Below are 11,249 nucleotides of genomic sequence, written 5' to 3' on the forward strand. Positions count from 1 at the left end.
CCATGTAGTTGACCACGGTTCGAGTCCCGAACCTGGTGGCTTAAGCTCACGCTGGGCACGTGTGCGTGCATGCCCAAGATCCCAAGAGAAGAATGGAGGAGAAGGGATTGTGGCGCGACCATTCCCCCCGGGGGGTGATTTCTCGCTCTCTGTCTCTCTCTCTCTGTCTGTCTTTCTGATGAGCACATGTGCCCTATAGCAAAAACCTCTCCAAACAAAAAAACACAGTAACATACAATGATCTGTTCTACCCACAGTTTCAGGCATCTTTAGGGTCATGGAACATGTACCCCATGGATAATAAGAGACAATTGTTCAGCAAGTTGCTATCTAGTTTCAAGGTTTCAGCTTCTATAACTGAAGACTGTTTTCACAATAGAAACAGTCTCTAACTTTATTAAGGCAAAATGGACTTTTGCTCATGGAGTTAACAATTCTACCAAAGATAGGCAATTTTTACCTGATTGCTTCCAGTAGTTGGTTTTCTAAAATCCTTTGCTTAGTCTGTTTTTCTGTTTAAAATGACCTGTCATACTAAACCAACATGTCTAAATCTTCCATTTAAGATCAGATTAAATGCCACAGTATTGTATTTTCAGCAAGAATTTAATAAATATTTTTTAATCAAGAAATAAATTATTTTAAGTAAAAATATAATTCTATAACATAACTGCCTTAACTTTAAATATTTGTCATTAAATAACATTAAATTCTTCAAAATAACAGTAAATACAATTAAATTGTATCCAACATACCTGAGAATCTCAATTATTTTAGCTAATTAGTATACCAGGCGGTTATTTATGTTTTTAAAAGACTGAGCCCCATAATACCAGCACTTCTGTGGGTGTGGGGAAGAAAAGCATCTGACTGTCTTCCCGCCTGTGAGAGAGGAGGGCCATGCTGCGGGGAAGCTCCTGTGTTTCCTCTGCTGTGCTGGGATGTGGCCAAAGGGTTGTGCTCTAGCTGCCCTTAAGTGGGGCTGTATAGTTAGAGCCCCACAGCATAAACTGTGTTCATAATCATCGAGCATTTATGGGTGTCCTGTATACGCTGACCCCTGACAACAATCCCGCACAGCAGGCGTAATTATTCCCATCAACCAGATGCAGAAGCTGAGGCTGGGAAAAGTGAGATCACTTTCCTGAGGTCACCTGTCAGTGACAGAGGCACGATATGACTGGTTAGATGTGGGGGTTCCCAGAGACACTGTGGTTTCAGCCTTGGCTCCTGTTTAAGTGGTATCCTGAGAGCCAGCTCAGCTCTTCCTGACTTCACATCCTTCTGGCCAGAAGGGTACCTCTGCTACCTTGGTTGCCGATGAATTATGCATAAATCTTGGGTTCTGATTACTGAGAGTCGAGGTAATTGAGAAGGCCAACGCATGGAATCCTGAGTTCTGTTTCAGCTGCACTCAAGGTCACAACTGAACATTTGTTTGAATAGTTCATTTTTTCTGGCAGCGTTTTACATTTACAGCACCTATTCCTAGTTACATACTCTAGAACAGTCTACCTTAACAAAATGGCAGGTCCAAGAGCTATTTATTCCAAACCTAGCTGGGAGAGAAAGGAGCTAAGCAAACAAGAGTATTGAAAAGATAAAGGAAGAAAATCCTTGAGGGTATCAAGACTCAAGAGAGATTTTTAACCAACAGAAATAATCTAGTAAGGATTCTGAAGTCTTTGGCTGTGGAAGGAGTAATATAAGGAGTAACTGTTCCTTTGACCTCTTTCACAAGGTCTTCAACAAAGACTACATTGTTTGCTGGTGCTTTAGAGAAAATGATGCGGGGAAGGTGGTAAGGCAGTTCAAGTAGGTGCATCCTGGCTAGCATAAGACTACCGAAAACAATACGGAGATTACGCTTTTAGGACTCTCGACTCTCGTACCCCAGAAGAAAGAATGACTTGAGGAATTTAAAGAAAGAATGATTTAAGGAATTTTTTAAAACCGAACTAAGATGCAAGATCATTGGAAACAACTATTAAGTTCTGCACAGAATGCTAAAATAAGGCTACTGTAATCTGCTTTTGTTTTTAATTTTCCATATAAAATATTCACATTACTTTAACCCCAGGGACCATGGTAAAACCCTGGAGACAGCATAAAACCTAATAGGTGATGAAAGGGTAGATGAAGGACCAGCTATACAGAAAATAAACATTCTCTTAGTATCCATGTTATCTGCAAAAACATAACCAGGCCCGGCTCAGTGACACAGTGGTAACATATTGCTGAGTGATGCTGGATCTATATGGACGACTGTGGGTTTGTTCCCCAGATCAATCTGTAGACTAAGAGCATGTGCCCATGATCCTAGCTGACCAGGAAGGCTAGGATGGTAGGGACCGGGTATGAGGGTGGATCATAATGTAAGACCTTGAAAGTACTTCTCTCTCTCTCTCTCTCTAGAGAGAGGAAACAGTGCAAATGTTTATATTTCACACATATATTATATATTATAGGTGTGTTATATATACATACAAAACATACAAGGTAGAAACACATTAGCTGAGATAAAATAAAAGGCATGCCAAGCTAATATAATAGACCATATTTAATAAAGGTAGTTTTATTACTTCTGAATATGCCTGAGTCCACATAAATGTATAGCACGACTGTTACGACGTGAGACCTTGAGAGTACTTGTCTCACTCTTTCTCAAAAATAAAAAAGTTTTGGGACCAGCAGTTGGCATAATGGCTATGTCACTGAACTGCCATGTAGTTGACAGTGGTTCGAGTCCCGGGCCAGGTGGCTTAAACTCACGTCGGGCATGTGTGCATGCATGCCCAAGATCCCAAGAGGAGAACAGAGGAGAAGGGATTGTAGCATGGCCATCCCCCCTGGGGGGGTGATTTCTCGCTTTCTGTCTCTCTGTCTCTCTCTGTCTTTCTGGCAAGCGCACGCACCCTCTAGCAAAAAAAAAAACAAACAAACAAACAAAAAAAAACTCTCAAAAAAAAAAACTTTTTAAAAAGCATAAACAATTTCTGACCATCTTGTTTAAACACCAGGATGAAAAGAATCTGAAGTTATTGTGATATATCGCTACTAAGATATACAAAATAGGCCCAGCTGTAGTGGCAAGCACTGGTAAAATGCCACTGCTCCTTACCCTGATGCCGCATGGGAAGCCTGGGTTCAACTCTCGGCCCATTCAAAAATATATATAATATATAATGCCCTAACACTATAACAACACATCATTCCTTGCCAGAAGTAGTTTGGCTATGTCACTGAACTGCCATGTAGTTGACAGTGGTTCGAGTCCCGGGCCAGGTGGCTTAAACTCACGTCGGGCATGTGTGCATGCATGCCCAAGATCCCAAGAGGAGAACAGAGGAGAAGGGATTGTAGCATGGCCATCCCCCCTGGGGGGGTGATTTCTCGCTTTCTGTCTCTCTGTCTCTCTCTGTCTTTCTGGCAAGCGCACGCACCCTCTAGCAAAAAAAAAAACAAACAAACAAACAAAAAAAAACTCTCAAAAAAAAAAACTTTTTAAAAAGCATAAACAATTTCTGACCATCTTGTTTAAACACCAGGATGAAAAGAATCTGAAGTTATTGTGATATATCGCTACTAAGATATACAAAATAGGCCCAGCTGTAGTGGCAAGCACTGGTAAAATGCCACTGCTCCTTACCCTGATGCCGCATGGGAAGCCTGGGTTCAACTCTCGGCCCATTCAAAAATATATATAATATATAATGCCCTAACACTATAACAACACATCATTCCTTGCCAGAAGTAGTTGAAGTTTACTGAGTCTGAGCACGCATTAGGCTCATCCTCATACAAAGGGTGCTCCTAAGGGAAGAGCACCCCAGGGAAAGCTCATACCAAGAATGAGGGCGAGTCAAAGGAGAGGGAGGAAAGGACCCATTAGAAGGGATGCTGAGGCTCGTCCACTCAGTGCCTCATGGCGCCCCTACCGAGTTGCAGGCTTAGTGCTAGCTACTGCGATGGCCTGATGGTAAACTCGTCAGTGGTGGAGATGGGGGAAAAGGGTTGCAAGGACCAGAAAAGCCTAAGACGAGAAAAGAACGGATGCATTTCAGTACAGAGTGAGCCAGGCTGGCTCTAGGAGTGCTTCCTTCATTCGAGGAGAAAGAGGGGGAGTCACCGCATTTTTTTAATAAACAGAATGAATCACAGTTCTGGCAGATATAAAATTATAACTAACTGCTTATAAACCATTTCCAAATTTCAGTGGGTCTCATTTGCAGTTATTTATAAGCACATAAAGACAAGCAACGTGGTCAGATCTTTCTCAATCTTCTGGTTCTAAAAAAGGCAAAGCAGAGACGTAATGGTTTTGGATCATTGGTAAATTTAGAGATAGCACAAAGGAATGTCTCCGTGCTGTCAAAAATGTCACAAGTTTCAATCGATTAAAATACCAAACAGTGAGTTTTTCCATCGCAAACGCTACATCATCACCTCTGATTAATAGTCTATAGAACACGAATGTACATTGTAAGTATCATAATCACCCACAAATCATCAACTTTCATACTGTGGGAATCCCAAAGTTGAATCTGTTATCTCAGTTTCTTCAAGTCATTAGCCTTCTCTGTTTCTACACTGGGAAAATATTTTTATATTATCTAGTAGTTCTGTTGTTACCTAAAAGACCTAAATAGCATTGGTAAAGAGGGCTAGCACATAGAAAGTGCTAAATTTAATTATTTACTATTAGCACCTCTTTCCCATACACATGTTTTCTGGTTTTTAAAAAAACGTGAACCATGTGGACAACTCAGGATCAGTGAGTCTGGTGAACGAACCAGCACAGAGGGTAGACAGAAAAGCATGATGAGAGCCACGGGGTCAGGAAAGGAGGGATATATGAGGTGCGTGGGAGTTCAGAGGTAAAGTAGGACTACTCCAAGAAGTATTCTCAAGGATGTACTTGGAAGAAAGACGTTTCTGCAGACCAGACACTAACACAGTAAGTGAAAAGGGAGGAGGGGCAGAAATGATACGATAGTGAAGACATAAAGAAAGAACTTACCAAAGAAAAAGTAAGAGGAATTGCCCAGGGTGGGGGTGGTAAAAAATTTGCCAAATTTAGCTCAAATGTATCCTTCGAAAAGCACAAAATAAGCCTTAGTTAAGAAGAAAAATAAAAGACACAAGGAAATATAATTAGAATATATTTAAAATGGGGAACCAGCAGTTAGCGTAAGGGCTATGTCGCTGGACTCCACGTAGTCAACCACGGTTTGCGTCCCGGACCCAGTGACTTAAAACTTACGCTGGGCGTGTGTGCGCGCGTGCCCAAGATCCCGAGAGGAGAATGGAGGAGAAGGGATTGTGGCATGACCATCCCCCATGGGGGGTGACTTCTCACTTTCTGTTTCTCTGTCTCTCTCTGTTGGTCTGGTGAGCACACATGCCCTATAGCGAAAACCTCTCAAAAAAAAAAAAAAAAAGAATATATTTAAAATGAAAATATGAATGCATACTTTGTAAAAAAAAGGTTGTAGGGAACCAGCAGTTAACGTAATGGCTATGTCGCTGGACTCCCACGTAGTCGACCGTGGTTCGCGTCCCGGACCCGGTGGCTTAAAACTCACGCCGGGTGCGTGTGCATGTGTGCCCAAGATCCCGAGAGGAGAATGGAGGAGAAGGGATTGTGGCATGGTCATCCCCCCTGGGGGGTGATTTCTCGCTTTCTGTCTCTATGTCTCTCTCTGTCTGTCTGGCGAGCGCATGTGCCCTATAGCGAAAATCTCTCCAAAAAAAAAAAAAAAAGGTTGTAAAAATTAATGAATAGGAGCACGCTTTTTTTTTTTATATAAGAAGGATTTTTGCTATAGTGCACATGCTCTCACTGGAGAGACAGAGAGAGACGGAGAGACAAAAAGCAACAAATCACACACACCTCCCCTCATTGGGACGGTCATACTGCAATCCCTTCTCCATTCTCCTCAGGATTTTGGACATGCACACACGCGCACCTGGCCTGAGTTTTATGTCACTGGGTCTGGGACTCAAACCATGCTCAATTATGTAGGAATCAGCAACATAACCATTATGCTATTTGCTGGTCCCAAGAGCAGACCTTTATATACACACACACACACACACACACACACACACATACTCTAGAATACCATCTAAAGAAACACAGTAGTGTATGGCAATCAGCCATGTAGAAAACATAGGGAAGAGATCTTTCTGTTATCTTTGCACTTATTTTCCACAGAAATCTATTTGTGGAGTCCGTTCACTCACATTCTCATGTGTGAGAAAACTGCTTCATAATAACTTAAGGTCATTATTCAAAAATCACCTCTTCCTTTTCTTTTAAAAATATATTTGTTTGGGAACCAGCAGTTAGCGTAATGGCTATGTCGCTGGACTCCCACGTAGTCGACAGCGGTTCGCGTCCTGGACCCGGTGGCTTAAAACTCAGGCCGGGCGCGTGTGCGTGCGTGCCCAGGATCCCAAGAGGAGAATGGAGGAGAAGGGATTGCGGCGTGGCCATGCCCCCTGGGGGGGTGATTTCTCGCTTTCTGTCTCTATGTCTCTCTCTGTCTGTCTGGCAAATGCACGTGCCCTATAGCAAAAATCTCTCCAAAATACATATATATATATTTGTTTCATGAGAGAGAGATCAGGAGCAAACACCGTGAACAGGGTCTCATGTAAAGTCTTCCTCCCAGCCATCCCAGCCAGCCGGGACCACTTGCACATGTGTGCCTGCCGTGTACCACCTGACACAGGAACCAAACCCCTGACTTCCAAACGGTCTCCAGCATTGCAGAGCATTGTACTATCGCTGTACCACCATGACTGGACCTCGAACTCACCCTTTTCTAAAGACAATAAAGGATACATTTGCCTATTGATTTAAAAACATGGTAATTATAACAACTATCCCAAGGTTTGTGCAAGTAAATGAAAACATATCAGTGGGCCTCAATGAGAGAACAAACCATGGTGCAACCAGATAGATACCATCGCACAAAAGATAATTATCTTTTGTGCCCTTGAACAAGTCGGTTAACTTCATTGGGCCTCAGTGTTTTGTTTTGTAAAAAATAATTGTTTACATAACTATTAATTATTCATTAATAATTATTTATTTTATTATTATTTTTATCATTATTATCATTTTTCAGTTTCCTACAGGGCATATGCACTCACCAGCAAGAGACGGAGGGTCAGACAGAGAGAAAGGCTGGGGGTGGGGGGGGCAGTGAGAAAGCCAGCCAGCAGGTCTGGGGCATGTGGAAGTCCAGCAACTCAACCACCACGCCACCTGCTGACCCCAGGGCTTCAGTCTTCTCTGCAAAATGGGGATGATAATAATACCCTCTGTCTGGGGATTATCTAAGTGAAGGTATGATAAGCCCCAGTCTAGCACATATTAAGTGGTCAATTATTGCCTCCTTTTCTCTTCTCAAACTGGCTGGCATACACACATTGAAATGCACATAATTCGCTTATATATCAAAAGGTATTTCTCCATATCCCATAACACTTTAGGGAAAAAAATTTCTGGTTAACTATGAAAATGTTATTTCTCCAACAAAAACAAGGAACTATGGGAAATCAATTAAACTTGAGACTTCTTTCAATGTGGAATTGGTTTTAAAATATCTGAAACTAGTAATCTAGTAAGTACCACAAACTCAGAATTACTAATCCACTCAGTGATACCAGTGTCAAATCAATCACTTTCTCTTTCAAAAGATTGTGTTTTAATTTTTTTTTCTCTTGCCCTGTCTTCAATAAAAATGAACTGAGAATGGGGTCCAGCAGTTGGTGTAATGGCTATGTGGCTGGATTCTCATGTAGTTGACCACGGTTCGAGTACCGGATCCAGTGGCCTAAACTCATGCCCGGCGCATGTGTGTGCGTGCCCAAGATCCTGAGAGGAGAATGGAGGAGAAGGGATTGCAGTGTGGCCATCCACCCCCCCCCCCCTTTCTGTCTCTCTGGCGAGTGCATGCGCCCTATGGCAAAAACCTCTCCAAAAAAAAAAAAGAACTGAGAATGAAGTTGACTCAGTCTTACTTTTAGTTTGGGGCTCACTCTGCAGAATTCACGGTTGGTGTCTGTGGACAAAGACCACGAACAAGAAAGAGAATGTAGCAGATAAACAAGGACAGACAGATGTCAGATACATATACTACAGAGGGCACGGCTCTGGGAGTTGAGTGCTCCTGGGCTGGTCTTGACAATTACCTTACTCCTCTTAATCTCAATTTATTAAACGATAAGGTAATATTCCAGGAACTTCCTTCCAGCTTCAAAATTCTATCTTTAACTACAGAATAACTTCTGCTTCTGTTAAATTAATAGAATGAGTGCTCGGTCAATAGCACATGCACTAAAACATAACTGAGCAGAGGATGGGGTGGGTCAGCAGGGTGGGGCACGCATACCCTTTCCAAGGTTCATAAGATTCTGTATTCTCATTTACAACCTGGGTGGGCAGGATAGGGTGGGGAACTGTTATAAATTAATATAACTCTTTAGAAGTAGGACTTGGTAAAATGCATCCAGAACATGAGATTCACACAGTGGTTCCAAGCTGCAATCACTACGTTTCAGGATGGCAGTGTTCCAATGCCCATTTAGTTAAGTTGTTTAACCTGGTTATCTCATCTGTAAAATAAAGATAACCATGTAGCTCTCTGAACGGTGGTTGTGAAGATTAAAGTAAAGGCCTCTCCCACTCACAGCCTGGCACAGAGTCAAGTATCAAAAAAAGTTAGCTATTAATTTTTATCCTCTTTTGATCTAATTACCCCACTCCTGGGAATGTATTCTTAACAAATAATCAAGAAGAAGAATCAAAGGTGCTCGATGAGATAATATGTGGCATCGCTGACTACAGTAGAAAAAACTGCAAAAAAATTTACTCAAAAAATGAAAGTGGTAGTAAACCTGACAGATTTAATAAACCACTGAAATAATCATTATAAAAGGTACATTATCTCATGGGAAAATACATACGATACAATGCTAAGAAAGCATGACCCAAATTGCTTAGATATGATGATTTCAGCTATGTAAAAATATGATTTCAACTATATTTAAAATGTGCATATAAGTATCTAAGAACAAGAACACAGAAAACAAATTAGCTGATATTTAGATAAATTGAATTACCAATTTTATTTTTAGGTTTTTGCCATACGGAGTGTGCACTCACTAGAGAGAGAGAGCCAGAGAGAGAGAGAGCAAAAGAGGGAAAATTTGAAATTATCCTATAGGGGGGTATGACCATGCCATAACCCCATGCCATAACCCCTTCTCAGGCACAAATGCACAAGTACCTAGCATGAAGCCTCTGGGTCCAGGACTTGGAAAAGTCCTGGCCATGTGGGAATCCAGTGCTTTAACCACCATGCCACCCACTGGTCCGAAATGATCACATTTTAAAAATTTTGGGGTGGCTGGCAGGCGGTGTGGTGGTTGAAGGGGCTGGACTCCCACATGGCCGACCACAGTTCCAGTCTTGGACCTCACGACTTCATTTTTCACTTTCCCTCTCTCTTTCTTTCTCTCACTCTGTCCCTCTCTCGTCAACTTAGAATAATAAATAAGTAAATGAACTGAAATAAAACAATTCTTTAACAATATTTTTTGTTTTCAAGATTAATTTTGTTATATAATACATTTTGAAAATTTTCGAAGTAGACAAATGGATGCAGCAAAACAAAACAAAACTTTCCAGATAAAGAACAACATTAATAAGTAATAGTTCTGGCTCCTCAGAGGTTGTAAAGGGGCACCAACCCTAGAGGACCTCCACACCTGGGTAGAGTCTTGTGTATACCTACACTATAGGCACAGGGGGATTAGAAAACTTGCTTTTGACATGACTATTTTAGTCACGAGACTAGATTTAAAAGTTTTCTACTCACGATTAAAGTACTTACCCAAAATATCAATTGAATCCCTGATCCAAAAAGCAGTAACTTTAGTGTAATTTTACTATATACATGCGCATGTTTACATGGAGTACGTAAACTATTTTCTTAATTTTACTGTCAGTCTACATCCTGATTCTTTTTTTAAAAGTATATTTATTTCTTCTATGAGCAAGAGAGACAGAGAGACAGTTCCACAAGAGGGTCTTAACTCCGCAATCCACCCTCAGTTTCAGCCAGCTCTGAATCATGGCACATTTGTGCCCAGTGTACTCGGGTAGGTCTCAGGATGTAAAACCAAAACTTCCCTTGTGGATCAGCCTTGCCACGTGGAGTGTCCATCTTACTATTGCTCCACTGTCTGACCCTGACAAGTATTTTTAAATGCATAACTATTAAAACACCCCCTCCTGTTCTATAAAATCTGCTCACCTCAGCATTTTCTGATGAAACTTCTACATGATCTAGATTCTAGAGTATATTCAAAGTGTTTCTACTTCTTAGAGTTGTCCCCAACATGTGGAGAACCATATCCAAGTTAGTAGCAATAGCCAACGAAAATCACCTTAAGACAAGGTCATCAAAATTGCAAAATGATCTCATAAGCAAGGGAGAATTAAGAATGAACTGAATAAATCATTCAAACCATGTACAATAGATTCGTTTGAAAGTTCATAGACGTAAAACATTTCCAGTGGATTCATGGAATGTAATGGAATTACATTAACAGTTGATACTTAACAATTTAAGCGACATTCTAAAATCAGAGTGTAGAAGCATTATACTTCCAGCACATAGTCACATTCACATATCTTTCAGACACAAAACTGAACAGGGATACATTTAAAAGGATTTTTTAAAAGTTGAAAATGCTTCTCAAAATTAAGTGAAAGGAAAACAAAAAAGAAAACTTAAAGTCAACAAAGTATTATCAGAAGTGAAGCAGGCCCTCAGGATAAGGTACACAGTAGCTCTGATGTTCTGTATTATCCTAATTCTCAACTGTCAAAGGTCAAGACTTGGCATGACCGCAACAAAGGTCCTATCAACATCTTAAAGATTCTAAATATGCTTTGGAATAAATTTGGATTATAGATACCTTTCATATGTCCTAAGACCATAGGTCTTACCTTCTACCTAATTCACTCATATGCACTGGCTTGTCAGGCGCAAGGCATGGAAATAAGGAAATCAATCCAGAATGAACGAAGATAAACCTTTCAGAGTTCTTCCAGAGCTTCCAATCTATGAACTCTCCAGCGTTTTGTGTTTTAAGCAGAACTCTCTATTATCCTTTACAGATCTCTTTAGGAACAAACGAGATACAACCGGGCCAGCGTACTTCCTGCT

This window comes from Tupaia chinensis, unplaced genomic scaffold, assembly GCF_000334495.1.
Source record: "Tupaia chinensis unplaced genomic scaffold, TupChi_1.0 Scaffold000539_1, whole genome shotgun sequence".
NCBI lineage: Eukaryota > Metazoa > Chordata > Mammalia > Scandentia > Tupaiidae > Tupaia > Tupaia belangeri.